Source organism: Camelus dromedarius, chromosome 10 (assembly GCF_036321535.1).
Source record: "Camelus dromedarius isolate mCamDro1 chromosome 10, mCamDro1.pat, whole genome shotgun sequence".
NCBI classification, from domain to species: Eukaryota; Metazoa; Chordata; class Mammalia; order Artiodactyla; family Camelidae; genus Camelus; species Camelus dromedarius.
Window position 1 is genome coordinate 66,846,792 of NC_087445.1, and position 19,664 is coordinate 66,866,455.

Consider the following 19,664-nt stretch of genomic DNA (forward strand, 5'->3'; position numbering starts at 1 on the left):
AGGGGTTATTTGTTTCTGCAGCATAACCTACTCCATCCTGACTGATACACTGCCCATCTCACACAGAGTAGGATATTCTCTAGATATTAGTCTATCTTCTTCCTTATAAAACCTTTACCCTCCTCACCAATGAGAGCCTTGCATAAACAAAGGAAAGTGAAATGGAGGCAAGAACATTTCTCCAAGGTCCTGTGGAATTTTTCCTCCTAAATCCCAGAGATGGGTGAACATTCAGCTAAATTTGAAAGGTGTGAGAAGTTCAGAGTGTTGACTTCTATGGCCTCCCTTTCCTATGAAACAGGAAACTAGGTCACTTGATGAGATCAAGTCGGGCTAGCAGCTTGAGAGCCACCCAGTGTAGGAGCAGATGCCTTGAGCACTGGGAAAGGGCACTGACCAGGGATGAGGACACAGGGTGCCAAGCAGCACTGCAACCCTTCTGGGGTTGTAACTGAGCCAGTCGCACAGTCCCATTCACCAGGTCAGGGACAATGACAGAGATGGTAACTTATTGGCTCCCTCCCCAGTTAGGGACTGACTGGCCAGGAGGGAGATGTGGTTAAGCGTAACAAAGGAGGCGTGATTTAACTGGCTGATCGAGGGAGGAAAGGAGATGGTGCTCACTGCACCCCTATAAAGTCAATTCTACTGTCATTCCTATTTTACAGAGAGGAAAACTGAGGCTCAGAAAGGCACTATCTCTTGCCCAAGCTCGGCCAGCTAAGGATCAGGGTGAGGACGATTACAAGTCTCCTGGCACAGAGGCTGAGCCACCACACGGGCTCTTTCAGCCAGAGGCCACTTCACTCCCTCTGAGCTCCCCTCGGCCCCTTATCAGGCTTACACTCTGCACCTCTACTTCCACTATTAATTACTCAACATAATTACATATACCCCATTCCAGACTGTGTGTTCCTGGAGAACAGAAATCTGAACCTTACGTAATAATAGTAACAACGACAGCAGTAGCAGCAAGGGCTACCATTTCTTGAATGCTTATGACAAGCCAGGCTGGGTTCTAAGCACTTTACGCTTGGCACTCAGTTCTCACTAAACTGCGAGGGGAGGTACTGGAGTCATCCTCATTTTACAGATGAGAAAGCATCTCAGTTTGGCGGAGCTGAAATGCAATCCCTAATATTAATATTTTAATAACTATAGTTTGATTTGAGTCATTTCCTGTATAATCCTATTCATTTTATTTTTCACATTTGAAAACATCTTCAGAAGGGGTCTTAGGCTCCTCCAGAGGCCAATGGAGTCTATGGCACGATACAGGTTAAGAAGCCCTGCAGAGGCAGATGCCTGGATTCCAGAAGCAGGGTTCTGTGCTCCAGAATCCCACAGAACCCAGAATTCCTAGCTGGTATGGGGTAAGGGCTATACCATCTTCACGCAACAGTGGGAAGTGAATCGTAGCTACTTTATCCCATCCACACATCATAAATACATAAATACCATAGATACTTTAATTTTAGCAGTGTGAGCCCATGTTTAACATTCATCATAATAAACAAATCACTTGTTTACCCAATTAAAAAAAAAAACAGTTTTTAGCATCCAGGGTGCTAATTAGAAAAGCATCAATTGGTGATCACAAATTGGGGCAACCAGAGGGCTTGCAGCCACTGCCTCTGGATAGGATGCTGGTGACTCCATCCCCAGACTATGCATCCTTGAGGGCAGATTGGCTGAGCATCTCTAGTAGATTTGCTTTCTTAGCTTCTGAGCACTGGCTTGGTCCAAGCAGCACTCACCTAATATCCTATACAGTATATAATGAAGTTTTATACTTTATAAAACGTTATGAAACTAGAATTTACTTTAAATTCCAGGCATCCAAACACGTTCCCTGAATCATGAGCCAGGCACAACTCCCTGGATTTCAGAAAACCTGGGCTATTATATGACTCGGGAGTAGGGTGCGGGGCCAACGCTCTCTGCCCAGAGCAGAGAGCTAGTTGCCCTCCTTGCCAGCTGGCCAGTGCTGAAGGCTGAGCCTCAGGACAGCCAGATGACAGTCTGGCACTGCCCCGCCCAATGGGCTGTATGACCTTCCGTAAACTGCAGACTCCTTCTGGGCTGCGGTTTTCTTATCCGCTAAATATGGGGCTGTACTAGGTCCACATCCAGCCAATAAACAATCACAAAGCACTGACTCTATGCCTGGTACTGCGGGGAATGCGGGGATTATACAAACTCCCTAAGGAGCTTACGTTCTAGCCGGGGAGCCAGGCCTGGAAGCAATTAACTACTACTCATGAAGGAAGGAGATAAGTAGGAGTGGGGTGGAAGCCCCCTGTTGTGTTCTGGGGCCACAGAGGCAGGACTAAGCCACGCGGCACGGGGCTGGGCAGCCAGGCTGCAAAGAGGAAAGGGCTGCTTTTAAAAACTTTTTTTTTAATTGAAGTGTAGTGAGTTTACAACGCTGTGTTATTTTCTGGTGTACAGCATAGTGATTCAGATTATATATATATGTGTATATATATATGTGTATATATATATATATTCCTTTTCATTATAGGGTACTGCAAAGTATTGAATATAGTTCCCTGTGCTATACAGTAGGACCTTGTTTATCTATTTTATATATAGCAGTTAGTATCTGCAAATCCTGAACTCTCAGTTTATCCCTCCACCCTACTCCCCACCACTTTCCACCCTGGTAACCACAAGTTTGTTTTCTATGTCTGTGAGCCGCTTCTGTTTTGTAAATAAGTTCATTTGTGTCATTTTTTTAGATTCCACATATAAGTGATGTCATATGGTATTTTTCTTTCTCTTTCTGGCTTTCTTCACTTAGTATGAGAATCCTGGTCCATCTGTGTTGCTGCAAATGGCATTATTTTATTTGTTTTAATGGCTAAGTGTATTCCATTGTATATATATACCACATCTCCTTTATCTAATCATCTGTCGATGGATATCTGACATTTAATATATCTGATATTTGACATTTAAATCTGACATTTAAGTTGCTTCCATGTCCTGGCTATTGTAAACAGTGCTGCTGTGAACACTGGGGTGCATGTATGATTTCTAATTAGTTTCCACAGGACATATGCAGGAAGGGGCTACTTTTGAACTGGGCTTCAGAGGGTGAGTAGAAGTCCTGTGGGTGGGGAAGAGCATTTGGGTTGAAGGACCAGCATCTGTAAATGCAGGGGCCAGAAGGAGAACCTATCCCCACCACCTGCCAACCGGGAGCCCAGTGTAGACTGTGGAGCTGGGGTCACCCCTGATCAATCCATAGATCTACTGTTTTGTAGTCTAGAAGGAAGAGTCCTGGCAATCTGTATTTTTAACAACCTAAGTGATCCCGACATGCAGAGGCAGTAGGTGTTATGGGTTGAGGGAAAAAAATAAATGAATAAATACAAAAATGAACTGGACCTCAGGCAAGTCCCTTCCTCTCTCAAGATGTCTACCCTTCATTAAAATAAAGGTGCTGGATCAGCCTGGGGGTTTTCAAACTGTGTTCCAGAAATAGCCCAGAATCTCCCTGAAATCCTTCAGAGACATAGAGAGGAGCTGGTGGCACATAGAAGGCTGGACTTTGAGCCCCATCCACCCTCTCCAGATCATCTCTCCTTTAATCTCATTGCTATTTTGTTTGTAGTAAAGATTCCTTGGCTACAAAGAACTTTTAAAACCACTGAATTGGATGATCCCCAAGAATCCCCAAGGAGAAATTTTAAAATTTCTTGAAGGCAGCAACTTATCTGTATTGAATATTGCTCAGACAAGTATGAACAGAGCATAAGGCTGTTTACCAGAGGCAAGTTATTTATTTTATCATCATATTTTAAAATCTTTTGCTGTGGCCCAGAAATCAATGAGTGGAGAGAAAAAAAAATGTGTGGTACAGCAACGCAATGGAATATCATGCAACCTTTAAAAAACACTTTTGAGGGATAGTTAATGAAAAGGAAAATTAAGTGAGAAAGTCAGATACAAAATTGCACACAGACTATGATTTACTGTAGATCATATACGTCAAAAAGGTCGGTCTTGTGTGGCAGTTCTTCCAAAAAATTGAACATAGAATTACCATATGATCCAGCAACCATACTTCTGGTTATAAGTCCCAAAGAATTGAAAGCAGATGTAAAATGCATAATCTTAGAAATCAGATGGAATTTGGGTTAATTGTAAATTTGTATTGATAATTCTGACATTTTTATTCACTAAACTTTCTTTTAACTAAAAAAAAAAAAGAAGAAGAAAAGAAAGCAAGGATTCAAAGAGGTATTTGTACACCAATATCTAAACAGCAGAATTCACAATAGCCAAAAAGGTGGAAGCAAGTCCAATGCCCATCCCTGAGTGAATGGATAAACAAATGTGGTCTAGACACACAATGGAATGTTATTTGGCTTTGAAGAGGTATGAAATTCTGACACATGCTTCAACATGGATAAATCTCGAAAATATTATGCTAAGTGAAATAAGCCAGACATAGAAGGACAAATAATGTATGATTTTACGTAGATGAGTTACCTAGAGCAGTCAAATTCATAGAGACAGAAAGCAGAATAGTGGTTACCAGGGGCTGCGGGGAGTGGGAAATGGGAAATTCTTGCTTAATTGGCACAGAGCTTCTCTTTGGGTTGATGGCAAAGTTCTGGAGATGGACACTGGTGATGGTTGCCCAGTATGGAAATGCACTTAGTGCTACTGGCTAGGACACTCAAAAAGTGTTCAGAGAGTCTATGTTATGTATATTTTACCACAATTAAAAAAAAAAATACTGGCCAGAACGAGCTGCACGTGGTAACAGAGGTGAATTCTGTGCAATGAGATTGTGATCACTTTAGTCTTTCCACTTCTCTGCAGTTTTCAAATGTTCTACAATGAGAATACATTACTTTTAAAACCAGATAAAAAGCTATTTAATTAAATAAATCTAGTGGTTCTCTGACACTTTCCAAAAAATGCATTGTTATCTTTTGTGTAAATGTCAGCAATACTTTCTCTACTTAATTAATAAAACGGAGCCAAGTTCAAGGATGCCAGTCAAGGATCCACCAAGCTGCTCAAAGTGACTGACAAGCAGAGTGGTCCTCCCTTTTCAGACTAGTTGTTCTCCTCTCTATTGAAATAAATATCAAATAAAGACGGAACCAAAACAGATCCTCTAATGAGCCTCCCAAGAAGCCGTCTGGCTTGGGGAAAAAAAAAAAAAAGCTCAGAGGCAAACTGAAGAGAGAAAGAAAAATGGGGAACAGCCAGTGTTTTTTTAGGACATTAACTCACTGCAGCTGGGAAAGTGACTTTGTCAGTGAATTTCTATCCCTTCTACTTCTGGAAGCCGTTCTCGTGTAGAATGAATTCAGAACGGGGTGGGGTGGTGCTCACCATTTGCATTCACTGCAAATCCATTTCTTCCAGCATCTCTGACCCCAGCTAAACGTTGAATAAAGATTTAAAGACTATTGTTTTGAAGGGCGGCCATGTGTCTGCCTGCCAGGGTGCCCTCTGCCCTCAACCGCATGGGTCCACTTTTCTGGCTCCTGGGCCCTTTGCTCAGGACTGGCTCAAGGGCACACAGACCAGAAGGTAGCTTCCAAGATGAGCAGGCTGAGGCTACCCTCACAGTGGCCCCTCCCTGGCTAGTGATCTCAGTGTCCTTACTAACCAACGGGCAGAAGGGTACCCACCTTGCAGGCTTAGGGGGAAGGTTAAAGGGTGCTGCCTGTGGGAAGTGTCTACTGAGATGCTGAACGCATAGAAGGTCCTCCCAAGCTGGTGCCTTTGTTTCCTAGTAGTTCACTGTTCAAGATTCACGTGTCTTGGTGGGGCATTGGTGCCAAATGTAGTTTATGCTGCGTGGTGACTTACAGGATTACAATAAAACAGTGGGGGGAGTGGTGGTGGTGGATGGGGGAAAGGCTCCTTTAGTCTTGGAGGAGACATGGGAGGGGAGCCGGCAGTCCCACGGCCATAGTCTGCCTCCCACAGTGACTGGCTTTCACAGGAAGTCTGTGAGACTCACAGAGCAGGAAGGTTGGCTCCACTTTACAGATGAAGAAACAGAGGCTCAAGGAGGCTGACTGTCTTAGTCAAAGTCACACTGTTAGGAAACAGCCAGTTTTAGGGTTTTCTAAAACCCCCTTGGCGTGAAGTTGGAGAGGAGTGTCCCGGTAATTTTAGCTCTGCCACTAACTCGTTTGTTTAATTCATTGTTTATCTCCTGCCTCTTTCCTTTTAAAAAAAAGAGTTTTAAAGAAGTCAGGGGTTGGGGAGAAGAAATATTCTTGGGGGCACCAAACTAAGTCAGTTTCCCATCTCTGGACTTCGGTTTTCTCATCTATAAAATGAAGCACTTCCTGCCTCAAGACCTTTGCGCATGTTATTCCCACTGCCTGGGACACCTTCCCCCCCGCCACACCCATTCACCCCCCTAATGTCCTTTTAGTCTCAGCTACAATGTCACTTCCCAAGGGAAGAATCTGGTTCTCCTTGTAACGTCCTGTTCTTTTCCTTGAGGGCACTGACCGCTATTTGTACATGTATTTGTGATTATTTACTAATATATGCCTCCCCACCAGACAGAAAGTTCCCTCTTAGTCAGAATCAGGGTGAGAGGTGGCATTGAATAGTATTTGATCAGAAAAAAAGTTCTCAGGGCTCTGCCAGCAGCCAGCTCTAAGATCTTAAGAAAGTACCCTCCCTTCCCTACCCACCTCCACCCTAACCCAGCTTCTCACCTGCACAACGTGGGGAGATGGACTGGGGGCATCTATTAGATTCCTGCCAGCTCACACATTCTATGATTGTATCATCTCAAAAACAACAATAAAACAAAACAAAACCCAAAGCCTAAACCGAGGTGATTCCAGCATCCTATATGACCTAGGCCAGGCTCTTACACCTTGGGGGCCTCAGGCTCCCAGTCTGTAAAACGAAGCGCTTAAGCACAGTCTTCCAGCTCTTTGCACCTCCAACAATTCTAATTCCTGTAAGGAAGGCCCCATCCTCCCCCAAGCTCTATCTTGGTTCAGGCTCACAAACAGGAAATGTGACATCCAGGAACAGATGAACTGCTTATTTCTCTACACCCTGGGGGGCTGATGGGGGAACAAAGAGTTTCTGAACTTTTCCAGCTGAAGCCACGACTCCATGCCCAAGACCTTTCCTAAGCGGTGTAGGCAGAGGACGCTGCTGAGGTCTGGCTGGTCGCCCCCACGGCACCCCCACCCCGTGTATTCACAGTCAGCCCCGCAGCACAGAGTTAGCAGATTAGCGGGTCTTGGGGATGTTATCTTGTGACTGTCACTCTGATGCTTAACTGAAGGTGGTAAAACCCCTGGACAGAGCAAGTGGTGTGCAGGACCTCTGGGGTCCAGCACAGACCGGTGTGACCTTAGGGAAGCCCCCGCCCCTTTCTGGGTTTCCCCATCTACTGAGTGACAGGGCTGGATCTGGGGCTATGCCAGCTCCCTACTCGCTCTGATGTCTTCTTTCTGAAGGCGGCGTGCGGCCCTGAGGGGCCACCTCATCTGGCCTGTGTCTGGGTCCCAGATCTCTCTCTTACCACGTGGCCTTGGGAAATGGCTAAATCTTTCTCTGCCTTTGTTTCTTCAAAGAAAAACTGGGGTTTCTGGATGACAGAAAGGCAGGGCTCCTGGAAAGCTCCTAGGACAGTGTCTGGAGTAAGTGCCCAGGAGGCATGAACTGTTACCGTTTTATGATGTCTCCGGTTTCTAAATTGTTTCCCTTTCCCAGCTTGCCATCTGTTGAAGGGACAAGCAGAGCTCAGAAGCCCGGCAGGCCCTGCTGTCCACGTCCAAGCCCCATCCCTCAGAGAAAGCAAAGCTGAACCTCAGTGTGAGCCGAGCACGGCAGGAAAAGGCAACTATGAGGGGAAGACAGAAAATCTCATGACGCTGCCTCAGAGCAGATGGATTTGGGGGTCGGCTGCTCCCCGGGGTTGCTGGGCACCAGACAAGGCCTCCAGCTGCACCCAGATTCAGTAGGGGGCGTGGGAGGGTCCCTGGCCTATCTCCAGCTTGCCCTGGGGAGATGACCTTTCGGAGGAGGACAATAAGATTATGTCGGCCTGGGTTTATCTCTGTTCCTACTTCTGCCCTGAACCCCCGGGGAGGAGGAGGCTGAGATGCTGGACTCAGTTGTCTCAGCCCCGAGGGGAATGGAGGACGGATAAGGACGACTCTGTCTGACAGCACTGGCGGGCTCTCTCCCAGGGACATGGAGGTATGGGCGGCACCGCCTCCCCCTGCTCCTAACCAGGAGGGTCTGAAAACCTGCCTGGCCTCAGTGTTCCCACCTGCAAAGGGAAGAGACTCAGACACCTGTTTCTGCCAGCCACTGTGAGGCTCAAAGTGCGGCTGCAGACTGAGGCTCCCTGTTCCTCCGTGGGGAGGCACAGAAATTGGGAGTAATTCACTTTTACTGTATTTTACCAAAGTACCAGTCCCCAGAAGACTAGAAATAGAGGAAGAAAAGACTGGTCTTTTATCACACTGTCCTAAGATGTAAAGCATGATGCGAGCGACAGGTCGGGTCCCTGTTCCGCCTCCTGATGCCGCCCCACTTGGCTCCAGTGGGCTCTGTGGTCTGGGTGGAGTTATGGGCCCCCATCTTGCTGGCACAACTCACTCAGGCAGACTTCCCTCCTTGACCCTGTAGCCTAACACCCAGTGGCAAATGCAATATCTGCTGGGCCCTGAAATATGCACTGCCCCCGAGCAGGGCTGGGCCGGGACCAGTCACCGCCGCTCAAGGGAAGCCACATTGCAACCACAAAAACTGACAGTCCTAAGGACCAGTGCGCTGGTTTTTAACCTTGAAGATACTCAATTGAGAATCTCTGGGGTTTCTGTTTTGTCTTTTTAGTGGAGCTACTGGGGATTGAACCCAGGACCTCATGCATGCTAAGCACGCACTCTACCACTGAGCTACACCCTCCCCTAACAGTCTGGCTACACTGTGGGGAAAAGGATATCTTTATGGGGTGCAGAGACTTTACAGTTGAAGGGAACCCTAGAGGTCTCTGCTCAAACCGTTTTACAGATGAGAGAGCTCAAGGAAAGGTGCACCTTATATCAGAGGCAGGATTTGAACCCTTGAAGGCTCCTAGCCCTACCTCCATTCATGCAATCAATCCGTGGTTATAAAGGCCAATTCTGCATATGCAGTGTTCTAAGCACTGGGGATTCGGGGATGAACCACTCACAGAAGTCCTCTGTTCTCACAGAGCTGACATTCTAGTTGGTAAACAAATAAACAAAATCCATCATTATAATTACAAAGTGATTAAGGATGTAATTTCGGGTGGGGAAAAGGGTTATAAAGCAAGTAAAAGACACTGGCATGTTAGAGAGTGACTGCAGGGCATGGGCTGTTTGGGGCTGGCCCATTTGCACTGGGTCTTCTGGGGTCCCCAAGGACCTCCAAAGCCAACAGCACACTGGAGTTGGCTCATGCTGGTTCCAAGAGCCAATTGTTAAATTTTCAAGAATTTGGCAAGCCAGTTGTTGAACACGGCCATGATTAAAAATTAAATTATAAGCTTCCAACTAAATGAATTCTAGTAGGAACAAAGGTAGTCATCAAAGCTCATCACATCCTAATTGTTTTACTGCATTGCTATACTCTTGAGGTTATTTACATCTTTTGTATCTAGACACAGCAGAAAAAACTGGGTAACAGCATGGTCCCAACTCCTCCAGTGGTACCTGGAAACTGGTCATGGTGGAAATGTTTATACTGTGGAAACTGGCAAATACCACATGTCACATGTCTTCATTTTTCGAAGAGCTGGTCATGGAACTTTTACCAGCAAATCTTGACCTCTGGCTCGAATCAAGGCCTTCTGTGTTTGTGGGAGCAAGATCTGTCTGTTCCGGCAAAAGAAGCACTCTCTTCAACAGTATTTATCCAGGGTCTGTAAGATGGTGATTCATTCATTTGTTTGTTTCTGTGTTGTTGATCAGTTAAATCCTATCAGTAAGTGTCCTGAGGAGGTAAAAATTTAAAGGGACACTGCAGGGAATCTGTTTGTGTAAATGTGTGTGGTCACTTCTGAATTCCTCTAGGTTTGCACATGTTGGGTTTCCTTCCTTGGAGAACAGAACTGTTAACGGTAAAGTTACTGTTACTTCTACTACTACTGCTAACAGTAGCTGCCATTTAATAGCACCAAGTCAGGCACTAGACACATATTATCTCTAAAGTCCACACCAACCCATTTTACACATGAGAATGTTGAGGTTCAGGGGGTCAATACCTTGACCAATGCCAGGCTGCCTTTGTGAAAGTTTCCCCAGAAGATTTCTCCCTCCCACAGCTGTGGCTCTGTGACTCTCTCCTCAGACCTGCAGGATTCTATGGCACTAGAGGACCCCCATCTCTGGTGGCTTTGGAGGATTTTGTGACTTTTCTGCTTAGTGTCAGGAATCCTGTCAGACCACCAAAGCAGAATGAGTCGGACACTGCCCCTGGCCATTCATTTGCACCTGGAATGCAGGAGAGTGAGCTGGGCCTGGTCATTTACTAGCTTTGCATCGTAAAGGTTCAGAAGCCAGTGAAATGTTACAGCAACTCCAGTGGTGGCAAGAATTAGCCCCTATTGTGAGACCCTAACTGTGCTGTCTGTTGCCTGACCGCTCCTGGTTTGGGGCAGCTTGGTTTTCCAGCCTCCCCGGGGATACTGTGAGCAACAAAACAGTCCTTCCGGTGCATGCCTCTTCTGCCTCTCTGAGCTAGAATCTCCATCGGTTGCTTGCAACCATGATTTCTGACCGGTACCTCTTTTCATGTGCTGCTCTGTCAGTCTAAAAGCCACAAATGTTCACTGAGCATTTTCATACCAGGGAAGGAATCCCTAATCCCTCAATTAATTTGCACACAGGAATATTAATTCCCCCTTCCTATACACAGCTCTAACATTAGAGTTTGCTGTACAAAATACCAATCCACAGACAACCGTAGATCTAGTCAACCAAGAGCAAATCCAGACCCCATCCTTGCTCCCCGGGAGCATATCCCCCTTAAAGAAAACCCCACACTTGATTTTGTGAAGTGTTTTGTCTTTCCCCACCCATGCGGGCAAGTTCCTCTTGGGGACAGCTGGCCGGCCACTTGAGGACTCGAGGTTTCCCTGAAGGGGGAGAAAGGACAGCTGCACTTCTGCATGTGGATGCTGCCAACCCCGACGTCACCCCTCTGGGCAGCTGACCCATTGCCCCAGGCTTGCTCCCTCCTTGGTGCCCCTTCAGACACCAGGGCCATCTGGATTCTGGAATAGCCACGGGGAAGACCAGGATGACCGGTTCTCAGGGCTTTTTCCCTTTTCACCCTCTAACTCCTGAAGGCTCAGTTTGAGGGTCACTTCCTCAGGGAAGTCCTCCCTGACCCCTTCCCCCAGCAGGTTCAGACCCCTGTGACCCGCCCCCCCTCCCCCCGTACTTCTCCCTCATGGCTCTCTCTGTGCAACTGGTTGTTCAATGACTGTCTCCCAAGCTGAATTCTAGCCTCTGCACGTCAGGGGTTGTAGCTCTCCACTTGCTGCTAATCTCAGGTACCTAGCACAGCACATAGCAGATGCTCAAGAAATTCTGGACACTTTAATAAATGAGTGAAATGGTAGGGGGTGGGGGTAATAGCTCAGTGGTAGAGCACATGCCTAAAATGCATGAGGTCCTGGGTTCAATCCCCAGGACCTCCATTAAAAAAAAAAAAAAAAAAGTGAGTGAATGACATTATGGTGGCTCAGTGAATGTTGAATGAGTATCTGACTCATAGCATGAGCCCCTTCGACAGGAACATCTTTCAGAACCACAGTTCCTGATGCCCAAACTCACAAGTAGGGGCTGACAGTTTGGGATCCCTCTGGGCACAGCTGCCACTCCTCCTTTGCTCATTTTTAGTTTGACTGTTCATTTCCTATGGGTTTGGACTTGCTCTGTTTAACGGCAGATACTGCTCAGAGAGCAGTTTGCCGTGAAACCAAGGCTCCAATAGCTCCCACTGCTGGTGGCACCATCTTACTTTCGGCCCTTTCGTCCCCTCCCCTGCCCCCCTCCCCACGTGGAGCCAAGTCCAGGGCATTTGAAGCAAGGCTCTGAAAAGTAAGCGTGGACTGGAATGGAAACTTGAAACTTTTATTAAGAGCTGGAAAACAAACTTATGGTTTGGGGAGGAATAAATTGGGAGCTCAGGATTTGCAGATACTAACCACTATATATAAAATAAACAACAAGGTCCTACTGTAGAGCAGAGGGAACTATATCAATATTTTGTAATAGCCTGAAATGAAAAAGAATATGAAAAGGAATATATATATTATATTTATAACTGAATCACTATGCTGCACACCAGAAATTAACGCAACATTGTAAATCGACTATACTTCATTTTAAAAAAAAAGGAACTAATCATAAGACCTGGCCTCTCTCTCCACAGCCTCTTACGGCTGCTATTTTTCATTCTCTCTGGCTAATTTTGGGCTGAGTAGTGCCTGGCAGGGGCCCTCTCCTGGGCTGGACATGGATCTGGGCCCCAGCACCGCCCCCCGCCCCCAACCTTGAGAATCACCTTCACTGCTCACAGCCCACCAGGGTCTCTAAGCCAAACTATGTTCGGCATCAGGACTGCACTTTTGTACCTCAGTTTTGCCACTTCATTCTTGAGAGATTTGGGGCAAAAGATAAAAACTCTAAGCCTCAGTTTCCCCACATGTAAAATGAGGGGGGAGGGGAGGATAATTCCTGCTTTGCTGACTTCACAGGGCTTTTGTGAGGCTCGAGTGAGGTGCATATACGGTCTCACTTGTCTAACTGTCCACTAGCGCAAAGAACTCCAGGAAGAACAACTCTAAGTATTTTTCCCTTCCCAGCAGGGTCTTGCTGTCGATCCACAGCCAGCTGATCTCTTCCAGAGCCCACTCTTCTACCCAGCCTCTCAACCAGGCCACCCTCTTGGCCACATCCTTCTAGAAACCCTTCTCCCTCTGCCTTCCCAGATGTGCTCCCACTGGGCTCTCCTCTGCCTCGGATCACTCACTCTCAGTTAGAACCTGGCCCAAGCGGCAGCGCCAGGCTTTTTCCTGCCATGCGTATCTGCCAACCACACACGGCCTGAGACAGGAACTCCAGGAAGCACGTGCCCCATGCTCAGCTCCCTGGAGAATGCTTGCATGCGGTTTCCCCCCGGGGCACAAAATATGAGCACAAAGCATTGGATCCCCACCACCGCTCCTCGAGGAGACTTTGTTTGGCCACAAAGCCGGAGTCTGAGTCCTGCCAACAGCCGCAGCCAGGTCTGACCACAGGCAGCCGAGGTCGATCACTTCCATGCTGGGTGGAGACAAGTGGAGCAGATCAGCTCTTGATGATATGTTTTTACTTCCTCTTTTTAGAACGGCGAGGACTTTTATAAATAATTCTGGGTTAAGTCTGCTAAATGATGATGCCTTTGCCTACCATCCATGGTCCGAATCTACATCACTTTTTGACTTCCCAGACTGACCCATGTGGCCTCACTCTCTTAGGACGGAGGGTGAAGCTTTTCTCAGCAGACCTTTCAGCCCAGGCGGAGGGGGCGGTACTTTGCCCCAGGTCTGACAGGCATTAGGAAGACAAACTCAGGCAGTGGGCCTCCAGAGGCCACTCTTACCCACCAGTGAGGGTCAGGTAAAGAGCACTGTGGTCACGGGCACAGTGCCCTCTGGTTCCAGCAGCTCACAATCAGGAGGGAAGAAAAGGTGACATGTGACAGAATGTATCCAGGGCAGTGTACTGAAGGATGCCCAGACACCTGGGGGCTGGGAAGTCGGGAGGCAGTGCCTAATTCATGAGAGGCAGGATGAAGAGATTGGCTTCTCAGAGAGGGTGATGATTAAGCTGGGTCTTGAAGGATGAGCAGGAGTCTGCAGGTGGGTTTGGGGAGGAGGTGGGGAGGTTGTTCTAAGAAGAGGAAGCAGCATGAGAAAAAGCCCAGAGGCATCAAACCAGGAGAGGGTTTCAGGAATTGCCATAGTTCCCTCAGGCTGGAACAGATATTCCAAAGGGTGGGGAGGTGAGGGTGGTGAGAGGTTCAGAGAGCAGCTCATGCAAGACCTTGGATGTCACCTCAAGGAACATATGCTTTATCCTGAGAGCAGAGAGGAGCCTTGGAAAAATGGAAAACCCTCATTAATTTGGTGTCTGGAAAGAGGACTTAGGGTGCAGGGAGAGGATTTACTGGGGGATGCAAGTCTGGAGCAGAGAACAGGGAGCACACAGGGCTAAAGAGGGCTGCATGCCAACTCAGCAGGGGCAGTGGGGTTGGAAGTAAAGGAATTCTTTGGAGAGCTGGTAAAGAGGTAGGATTGACAGAATTAGATTAGATGGGGGTGGGGCAGGGTGATGATGATGATGCTCAGACAGAGGAACCACTTGTGCAAGGATAGAGACACTTGAAAGGCCACTGTCATGCTGAGGAAAGGGGAACATGGTACAAAAGAGCAGGCTGTGTGATGGGGATTAATTTGGAGAACGGTAAGTGGGAACCTGCATGAAGGACTTTCTAACAAATGTTTGTGGTCCATTGAATTGTTGTTCCCAAGTATCCATTCTGGGCCAATAGGCAAAGCATATATCTCTGTCCTATTGACTTTGGACTTGGTCATATGATTGGCTTTGATCAATGCAATATGAGTAGAAATGACCATGTGCCAGTTCAGAGTGGAGATTTTAAGAAGCATAACACATATCAGCTTTCACCATATACCAGGTCTAGTGGCAGCTTCAGCCTGGGTCTTGGGATGAGAAGATACATGGAGTTGATATTCTGTCTGGCTAGCACCTGGAGCAAATCTACAAAACCATGTAGTCACAGCTGCCCTCCAGCAGACGTATAGTGGAAATGATAAACCTTTGTGGTTGTAAACTAAGATCTTGGGGGGGAGATGTTTGTTAAGCAGCATAACTGCAGCCATAGCTAACCGATTTACACTATATATATATATATATATATATATATATATATATATATATATATATAAGATAAGAAGGGAGCAGATAGTGAAAAACCTCACATGTCATGATGAGGAGTTGTGCATATGGAGAGTCAACAGAGAATTTTGTAGTTGATGAACTTTCTCATCTTTGTTGACTCACATCCAGTCTTAGAAACAGAGACATCCATCTTTCTTTCAAAGCCAATCCTCCCTACTCCCTCCTGCTCCTCCTAGCATCTAGCTCTATCTGCCATCCCTTCCCTCTCCTGGACTGAATCCTTCCCCTGAGACTATATCTCACTTGCCTTTTCCATCCTAAAATCCTTTCCTTCACCCTATATTCCTACAACTATAGCTCAATCTCTCCTTTGACCTCTTCAAACAAACTTCTTGAAAGAGCTGACTCTACTCACCATCTCTACTTCTTTCTCTCTCACCTACCAGCAATCTAGCTTACCTGCCCTCCATGCCACCAAAACTGCCCTCACTGTATTTCAGTACTCTCCTGATTGCCCAGTGCAACTCAGCTCTTATCTTCCTCAATTCCTCCACACCACTTAGCTTGGAACTAAATTCATTATCTCTTTGCCCAACCACAAACATTCCCCTTTCCATATTCCCTCGGCTAGAAACACCATCATTCATCCAGTGACCCATGACAGAAAGCCAGCATGAGATAATGAACTCTGTTCTGGATTTATCCAGTCTGCAGTGCCTTTGAGACATCCAAGAAGAGGTACCCAAAGGGCAATGAGATGTGTGAATTCCGGGCCTACAACAGAGATCTGAACTGGAGATAAAAGACGCGTATTATAGTGATAGCATTTAGCCACGAGTATGAATCAACTTGCCTATTTACCGAGCACAAGGATCAGATCTTTAAACCTCAGTTGATACACAGAGAACTCTCCTGAGCCCATACATTCCTATTCCAAATGTTCCAATTCCAGGTACAATTTGGTTCCTTCCCTCTGGAGTAATGGCCTCCATACAACCATCTTATTTCATATTCTTCCCCCTGAAATCACATTGTCTTCTCCAGCAACTCTTAAAATTCCATCATAAAAGCAGAAGCTATAAGATACCCCTACCAGGCATGAAAATGGCTATTTGTATTGTCAAGGACAATAATCCTAAGTCTGACACATTGCTGTGGGAATGTAAAATGATATAGCCTAGGACCCATCAATTTCACTCCTAAGTTACAACAAAAGTCCATAAAAGACTTCTACATGAAATAATAGCCCAGAATGGAAATAACCCAAATATTCATCACCAGGAGGAGAATAAGCAAATGATGGTAGAGCCATAAAATGGAATACCACGCAGCAGTAAGAAGGAAAAAACTACTCATTTACACAACAACACAGGTGAATTTAACAAACTCTACATTGTCAAGTGAAACAAGCCAGACATGAAACAGATGCACAGTGTGATTCCATTTCCGTGAAGTCCAAGAGCAGATGAAATTAATCAAAAGTGAGGAAAATCAGAAAATGGTTGCTTGGAAGGGTGGAAGGAACATTAATTGGAAATTAATTTCTATAATGATGCAAAGGTTTCATATCTCATTTTGCGTGGTGGTGACATAGGTGCAAACAGCTGTCAAAACTTGTGGAACCTGACACTTAGAACCTGTGGATTTTATTGGAGGACATTATACTTTGTTTAAAAATTAAGAAAATAATTTTGTAAAATGTCTATAAAAAAAGACTAAAATAAAGAGAATGTATGAAGCAGAAAACACATTCAGTTCAAATATAATTATATTTATGCTATGAATGCACCTATAAGAATGTCCAGTCCCCCCTTAGTGTAGCCCTCTTTCAGCAATTCTCCCCTCACCCTTGCCCCCATCTTGATGACATCTGTCCATTAGCCATTTTTGGGCCATCATGAGAGATGATATAATGGAAAGAGCAGAAGCCTTAGAGCCAGATAGAGCTGCATTCAAATCCCAGCTGCCATTTACGAGCTCAATGTCCACGAGTTACTCAGTGTCTCTGAATCTTCATTTCCTCAACGATAAAATGGATTGATGATATATACCCTCCCCTGTTGGGCTGGGCAGTGTGCTGATGAGTTTCTGGAGAAACTAGTACTTTTGACCTCAGCCAGTGAAACAAACTTGCATGTGAAAGTCCCTGGAAAAGCTCAGAGGATGAGAGTCACAGGCTTCTCCCTGAAGGGTAAGGAGGCGGCCCTGGGGCCCTGGAGTTAGGGGTCTAGGCCGGCTGGTGCTGTGAGCTGAGTCGGTGGCTCAGTGCCACCGAGGCCGGGAAAAGGCGTTCCTGACCTATGACTAAGGAGCGGGGGGGGGGGGGGTTTCCTGGTCAGGCATGGCCCCTAGAGGGTCTTACCCAAATCCGTTTGCACACCTCTGGATTCAGTTTCTCCACCAAAAATAGCCAGATCTAGTGGACTGGCTCTGAAGAATTCCATATCAAACACAGCCTCTGAGGTTTCCCAACATGTAGAAGACACAAAGGCAGAACTGAACTGGTTCTGTCTGAAGGAAGGAAAGGAAAGGTCCGAGCCCTGACGCCTAGGCGCCCCTCCCCCACCAGGGTGGCCCTTGAGCCAGGATCCTAGGCCTCCAGGGGCAAAATTGGAAATCTCCCTGACCAGGTAACCCCTAGGGACTCCTTCAGCTCTGTCTTACTCACTGTGCACCTGCTACATGTAACAATAACTGGGATCTGCACCTGCCTCCGCATTTGGTAGGGGTGGCAAGGTACACCCAGAAATAACTCAAGGTAGAAAGTGTTTAGTGTAGCCACGTAGACACACACACACACACACACACACACACACACACACACACACACACACACACACACACACGAGCCCCCTCGCACTTTGCATTTCCTTACAAAAGCATCTCTGCTTCCTAATTGTGGAAACTGAGGCTTTCCTTGGGAAAGGGTTTCTCAGCTGGAGACAGCGAGCCCAGCGCCCCTCCTGCATCGCCCGCCCCCCGAGACCCACCTATTTCTTAGTAAATGAAGGAGGCAACCAGGCCTGCTCCGGAGCCAGGAGTGCAAACGACAAGCAAAACCACAAAAGCAGCTGCCCGCGTCTCGGGTCTTTCCTGCGGGGAGGAGCAGCGCTCGCGGACGGTGTCCGCGCCGCCCTCCCTCCCGCCCCCGCCCGCGGGAAGATTGGGGAATCTCAAGTCGCTCTGCCTTCTCTCTTCGCGCGCTGACATTTTTTTCCACTTTACTGTTTCTTGGACGCCTTTCAACAGTTTGTGCAACCATTCTGTTTAGCTGTTTTTCTGCCATTTTCAAACGCGGGGTGGTGTCTCTTTTGAGTGGGAACTTGGTGATTCGAAGACTTGAAGGGACCCCTTCGCCTCCGCTCACCCTGATGCAGCAGGCCGCTTGGCTTCCAAAGTTACAATGTTTGGAACTTTCCCCAGGCCCGGTGTGGGGCTTGGTCCTCGGCTCTCCGAGCTCCCTGACCTCTCCTCCTCTGCGCCCCTGCTCTCAGGGGTCCTTACGCCCCTCACTTCACCCTCCCAGGCTTCCCCTTCCTGGAGGCATCCTCTTCCCATCTCGTCCTGGGCGAGAGAGCCCTTCCCCTAGCCTGCTCCACAGATGGGGACAGATCCCTCCCTCCTTTCTAGACTTCCTCGGTGGTCCTACCCTGCGCCTCCTGAGCCTCCCCTCTCCTGCCTCCAGCCCGCGGATCCCGAGGGAAGCCCTCAGCCCGCAGTCCCTTAGGCCGGAGTGTAGGACTGGATAGAGGCAGCGACAGGCACAGGATGGGGACAGAGATGGGGTAAGAGTTGGGATCAGAGGTAGCGACAAGAACAAAAGCGGGGACACAGGCAGGGCAGCAACAGGGCAGGGCCGGCGCGGTGGCCCGTCCTCTCCCCGGGCCGCCCGCACCCCGCGCCAGCAACCCGAGGCCGGGCCGGGCTCGCGGCCTCCGGGGGCTCGGGCGGCGCCCCGCGGGACCCACCTGATCCGCAGAAGCTGGGCGCGCTCGGGGCTGGCGGGCGCCTCGGCTCCCGGCCCCGGTGGCGTCCTCGGCTGCCCGAACGGTCGGCGCGCTGCCTCCACCCGAGCCCCGCGGGGCGTGCCGGGGCGGGGTGTGCCGCCTGCGCTCCGGCCGGCGGGCCGCCGGGCGCTTCTCCCGGGCGGCGGGCAGCGCACGGCGGGCAGGGGCGCGAGGGAGACGGCAGCGCTGGGCAGCGGGTGGCGTGCTCCCAGCCCCGCCCGGCCCGCAACTGTTTGTGCAGAGCGGGTCCCGCCCCGGACACGGCAGCTAGGAGGCCGGCGCGCGAGTGCGGGAGTGTCGTTGCGCGTGTGTCTGGTGGCGGGGAGGCGCAGGGGGTGTTTGTTTCATTTTCACTCAGGCAGAAAAAAGCCTGAAACCAGCAAAAAAAAAAAAAAAAAAAAAAAAAAGAAAAGAAAAGAAAAGAAAAGAAAATCCCTGGTGAGGGTGGCTGGGCCTCTTTGCCTTCTCGGGCCTGCACGTGCTGGGGGTGGGGGTGGGGGTAGGGGTGGGGGGACCCGAAGCATCAGAGCGTGGGGTGTTTTCTGTCACCCAGCACCGCAGGGAGGGGCCCCGGTGCCCTGGCGCCCCGCCAAACACGGGGGAAGCGGAGAGCCTGGGAGGTCTGATCCACCATTTGTTTCCTGGGGAAGGAAGGGCGCAGATGTAGACAGCGACAGGCCGGCAGGCTGGAGCC

General features: G+C 48.2%; 1 protein-coding gene and 1 non-coding gene across 4 annotated transcripts in view; one reads left to right on the top strand and one right to left on the bottom strand.

The window, feature by feature from the left end:
• The window catches only part of GGTA1 (glycoprotein alpha-galactosyltransferase 1 (inactive)), a 59,974-nt gene extending 40,894 nt beyond the window's left edge, over window positions 1-19,080 (bottom strand). For all 3 annotated transcript variants that reach the window (XM_064490484.1, XM_064490483.1, XM_031450365.2), the window contains exon 1: window positions 18,932-19,080. The gene's annotated coding sequence lies outside the window, so the exon portion shown is untranslated. The remainder of the gene's footprint in view (window positions 1-18,931) is intronic.
• On the top strand, window positions 11,620-11,692 carry TRNAF-AAA (transfer RNA phenylalanine (anticodon AAA)). The gene has a single exon. It is a non-coding gene; the product is annotated as a tRNA-Phe (tRNA).
• Window positions 19,081-19,664: the final 584 nt, after the last annotated feature.